This window comes from Saccostrea cucullata, unplaced genomic scaffold (assembly GCF_032062105.1).
Source record: "Saccostrea cucullata isolate Sc308-1 unplaced genomic scaffold, CSIRO_AGI_Scuc_v1 ctg5782, whole genome shotgun sequence".
Taxonomy (NCBI): Eukaryota; Metazoa; Mollusca; class Bivalvia; order Ostreida; family Ostreidae; genus Saccostrea; species Saccostrea cuccullata.
In genome coordinates this window covers 45,584-51,583 of record NW_026932423.1, presented here as the reverse complement: position 1 = coordinate 51,583, position 6,000 = coordinate 45,584, and positions in this window count along the sequence as shown.

The following is a 6,000-nucleotide window of genomic DNA, read 5'->3' as shown; positions in this document are numbered from 1 at the left end:
TTGTTCGCTGCATAATTTCTTTCCCTTAAGTCCACTCAGCCTCAAACAAATTGGCTGGATATGGAACATTTGTGATTTTCCTTCCATATTATGATAGAGGATATGCAACAGTTTTCATAGAGAATACATTTCTAAAAGTTTTTTAATTGTATTATTTTTTAGAGAGTAATACTTTTTGTCCCCTTTAATCTCAAAGACCTTCAAAATAAACCCTTTTCAGCTACGTTACATTTTCATGTTCGATTCATTGCTAAAAGCGGGGCCCTTTGAGATGGCCACAATGTATATTTATGTACTTGCCTGCTGCATTTTCAAAAATTGTAATGAACTAGTGCTAATTGTAACGGGAACCGTTACAGATGTTCCCAAACGCTCCCCAACTCCCTTTTGGTGCCATATTCCCTGTAAGCCTTATTAAATAAGACAACATCTGTGCATTTTTAACTTTAACAACGTTTTACCAAAAGGATACCAATTATATTCAAATTTTAACATTGCATGCGTGCCCATGTGAATGCAGTGCATAATGATCATATAATCTTGTCTACACTTTCTATATATTTAAATATACTTTATATTAAAGCATTTAGTCCAAAAGTATTAAAAATCACTCATTCAAGTGTATTTTTAGTTTCACTCATTCCAAATGCACGCACGTGCGTGCACGTGCATGATGACCATACCTTCTTGTTAGAGGCCCTTTTATCTATCTATGTTCTAAATCCCATCCTGTTTGGTTGAAAACCAAGGGAATTATAGCCATTTCAAGTTTCAGCCAATCAGATTGCAGCACACGTGCATCCACGTGATTTCAAGAATTTTTTTCTTAATCATATTGTAGAATATCCAAATGCATGACTTTGTTTTAAATTTCAAAGCATTTCATCAAAAATAAAAGGAGATATAGCCATTTAAAGTTTCAGCCAATCAGATTGTAGCACACGTGCATGCGCGTGATTTCTTGAAATTTTTTATATATCATATTGCAGGATGTCTTGATGCATGACTATGTTTTAAATTTCAAAGCATTTCGTCAAAAAACAAAGGAGATATAGCTATTTAAAGTTTCAGCCAATCAGATTGCAGCGCACGTGCATGCGCGTGATTTCATGAAATTTTTCCATATCATGTTGTAGAATATTCTAATTCATGACAATGTTAAAAATTTCAAAGCATTTCGTCGGAAAACAAAAGAGATATTGAGATTTTTGTTTCAGCCAATCAGAGCAAGGCGCACGTGCATGCGCGTGAGATCGTGCTAATTTGACAGTGTCATACTATTAACACTATTAATATATCCTTATGTAATGAGTTTCAAAGCATTTCATCAAAAAATGTAAAAGTTATAGCTATATTAAGTATATCAGTCAATTCACTCATTTCACGCGCACGCACGTGCAGGCGTATGCGCGCAAAATGACCTTCGTTCCGCACACCTACACTACACACCTATTAACCCTAAAAAGGTTTTAGGTCAGTTGGGTGAACAGTTTCTGAGAACACTCGCGGACAAAAAAGTACCGGAGAACAAATAAGAAAAAAAATAATAATAATAATAATAACTAGTGCTAATTGTAACGGGGACCGTTACAGATGTTCCCCAAACGCTCCCTAACTCCCTTTTATAATCATATTCCCTGTAGGCGTAATTAAATAAGACAAACTCTATGCATTTGAGACTTTGACAACGTTTACCAAGAAGTGTACCATGTTCATTCAAATTTTATTATTGCACACTTGCACATATGAATGCATGTGCGTAATGACCATATCATATTGTCTACACAATCTATATATTTTAATATGCTAAATATAATCCAAAAGTATTAAAAAAAAAACGCTCATTCAAGTGTATTTTTGTTTTTACCCATTTCACGTGTACGCACATGCATACATGAGCATGGTGACCATACCTTCTTGTAGAAGTCCATTACATCTATCTATGTTCTAAATCTCACCCCGTTTGGTTGAAAACCAATGGAGTTATACCTGTTTACAGTTTCAGCCAATCAGATTGCAGCGCATGTATACGCACATGTATGCATGTGCATAGTGACCATGCCTTCTTGTAGAAGTCCAGTATATAAATCTATGTTCCAAATCCCATCCTGTTTGGTTGAAAACCAAGGGAGTTATGGCTGTTTAAAGTTTCAGCCAATCAGATTGCAGCGCACGTACACGCACGTGTATGCCTGTGCATGGTGACTAACCCTCTTGTAGAAGTCGATTATATGTATCTATGTTCCAAATCTTATCCTGTTTGGTTGAAAAGCAAGGGAGTTGTAGCAATTTAAAGTTTCAGCCAATCAGATTGCAGCGCACGTGCATGCACGTGTTTTCATGATAATTGCTATATACCACAATGTAGGATATCCTTATGCATGTCTATGTTCAAAATTTCAAAGGATTTCGTCAAAAAACAAGAAAGATATAGAGACTATAGTTTCAGCCAATCAGAGCAAAGCGCACGTGCATGCGCGTGAGATCTTGCTATTTTGACCATGTCATCTTGTCTATAGTACTAATATATCTTTAAACTATGAGTTTCAAAGCATTTCATCAAAAAATAGAAAAGTTAAGGCAATATACATTATATTGGTCATTTCACGTGATGCACGTGCGCGCTCTTGCAAGCACGTGCGCACAAAATGACCTTGATTCCGCAAATCTACATAACATGTCTACTGACCCTAAAAAGGTTTTACCTACATCGGATCAACAATTTACAAGATCACCCCCGGACAAAAAAGTACCCAGGAAGAAGAAGAAGAAGAAGAAGAAGAAGAAGAAAAATAACTAGATGAGATCTCGTTGCGAGCAACGAGTAGGTCTTCCGTTGAATTTCTAGATAAGATGAGATGTGATGTCGACTGATATATTTGTTAAAAGAGAATGACATTAAGTTTATCTTCATTAATTCTAAAGTTTCTGGTTTTTTATCCAATATTCTGAACATGTTTTGTTCAATATTGCTTATAAAAATACTCCCCCTTTTCGAGACGTAAAGCATAATTAATATAGCATTTTGGCCCCTGGTGATCCCCTATTACGTAACATTAGATCAAAATTTTACAACATATTGTTGCATATCGTTAAATTTTATATCTTTGCTTCTCAAAAGGTATACTTAGTACAAAATATTGATCATTAAAGAGTTAAAGATGAAAGACTTCTGGCCCTTCTGAGCCCCTAATTTGATTAGATGGCCCCTTTTTCGTGATATCAAACGTAAGGTCTTCTGATTTCAAAGACTTTTTGTTATACACCTATTCAGAGATTTCTTTTCGTTTAGCGTCAAAGATTTGACATTCTGGCCCCTTGTGACCCCTAATTACGTAACATATGATCCAAATTTTATCATATATTGTTGCAAATCGTTAAGATGAATACCTTTGCTTCTGTAATGTATTACAAAATATTGATCATTAAAGAGTTAAAGATGAAAGACTTTTGGCCCCTCTGAGCCCCTAATTTGAGGGATCAGCCCCTTTTTCTTATTATAAAACGAAAGACGAAAGGTCTTGTGATTCCAAAGACTTTTTGTTCTACACCTATTCAGAGATTTCTTTTCGTTTAGGAGATATGCTTTATATAAATATTTAGGGGCCACTCCTACAAGTCCTTAATGGGGCCGTTTTACAAAAATTCAAAGTATGCATATTGTTTAGCACATTAAACTTGCCATCTTTTGTTCAATGTTGCTTATCAAAATATTTACCCTTTTCGAGATATGAAGCGTCAAAGATTTGACATTCTGGCCCCTTCTGACCCCTAATATCGTAACATATGATCAAAATTTTATCATATATTGTTGCAAATCGTTAATAAGAACATCTTTGCTCTTGTAATATATAACAAAATATTGATCATAAGGGAGTTATAGATAAAAGACTTTTGGCCCCTCTGAGCCCCTAATTTTAGGAGTCAGCCCTTTTTTCTTGATATCGAACGAAAGGTCTTGTGATTCCAAAGACTTTTTGTTCTACACTTATTAAGAGATTTCTTTTCGTTTAGGAGATATGCTTTATATAAATATTTAGGGGCCACTCCTACAAGTCCTTAATGGGGCCGTTTTACAAAAATTCAAAGTATGCATATTGTTTAACACATTAATCTAGCCATCTTTTGTTCAATATTGCTTATCAAAATATTCACCCTTTTCGAGATATGAAGCGTCAAAGATTTGACATTCTGGCCCCTTCTGACCCCTAATTACGTAACATATGATCAAAATTTTATCATATATTGTTGCAAATTGTTAATATGAACATCTTTGCTTCTGTAATGTATAACAAAATATTGATCATTAGAGAGTTAAAGATAAAAGACTTCTGGCCCCTCTGAGCCCCTAATTTTAGGGGTCAGCCCAAATTTTATGACATCAAATGAAAAGCCTTTTGATTTTGCACATTTTTTCTTCAATATGATTTAACAAATTATGAACGCGTATGAAGATATGAAACAAAATGTGTCAAATTTTGTGAGATGTTTCTGAGACATTTTTTCGGACCCTACCGAGCTCCGGCGCCTATTGCGCTAGAAAGATTTTGATACCTGCCTGCAACTCACCAAATCTTCCATTACTATCACTGAAAATCTTGAATCAATATCTTAAGTAGTTTCGGAGGAGTTTCCAGGACAAGCCCACCCTCTGAAAATCAGAAAATCGTCCATATCTCACGACCGGAAGTGACGTCATCAAAAAGTAAAAAAAACCTATCAAGATCAATTGAATGTCTTTTAGATCTGAAAGTTTGACATGAATCAGACCAGCGATCTCTGAGAAATCGCTTGCACAAAATCGGTTGGAATAATAATAATAGGGAAAAAGAAACCGAACGAAAACAATAAGGTCTTCCGTTGGAAACGGAAGACCTTAATAAGAAACAGAGTAAAAACAATATGTTCCCCAACTTCGTTTGGGGAACATAATAAGAAACAGAGTAAAAACAATATGTTCATTCAGGTGTATTCTTAATTTTACCAATTTCACGTGCACGCACGTGCATGCATGTGCATGATGACCATACCCTCTTGTAGGAGTCTATTATGTCTGTGTAAGGTCTAAATCCCATCCTGTTTGGTTGAAAAACAAGGGAGTTACAGCCATTTAAAGTTTAAGCCAATCAGATTGCAGCGCACGTGCATGTGCATGCATTTATGAAAATTGTTACATATCATATTGTAGGATATCTTAATGCATGCCTATGTCCAAGATTTCATAGCATTTCGTCAAAAAACGAAAAAGATATTGATATTTTTGTTTCAGCCAATCAGATCAAAGCGCACATGCACGCACGTGCATGCATGTGCATGACGACCATAACTTCTTGTAGCAATCCATTATGACTGTCTATGTTCTAAACCCCATCTTGTTTGGTTGAAAAACAAGGGAGTTATAGCCATTTAAAGTTTAAGCCAATCAGATTGCAGCGCACGCGCATGCGCATGTTTTCATGACAATTGTTATATATCATTTTGTAGGACATCCTAAAGTATGCCTATGTTTTAAATTTCATACCATTTTGTCAAAAAACAGAAAAGATATTGAGGTTTTTGTTTCAGCCAATCAGAGCGATGCGCACGTGCATGCGCGTGAGTTCGTGCTAATTTGACAGTGTCATATTATTAACACTATTAATATATCCTTATATAATGAGTTTCAAAGCATTTCATCAAAAAATGTAAAAGTTATGACTATATTAAATATATCAGTCATTTCACTCATTTCACGCGCCCGCACGTGCAGGCGTATGCGCGCAAAATGACCTTCGTTCCGCACACCTACACTACACACCCATTAACCCTAAAAAGGTTTTAACTTAGTTTGGTGAACAGTTTCTGAGAACACTCGCGGACAAAAAAGTACCGGAGAACAAATAAGAAAAAAAATAATAATAATAATAATAAGAAACCGAGTAAAAACAATATGTTCCCAACATAATAATAATAAGAAACAGAGTAAAAACAATATGTTCCCCAACTTTGTTTGGGGAACAT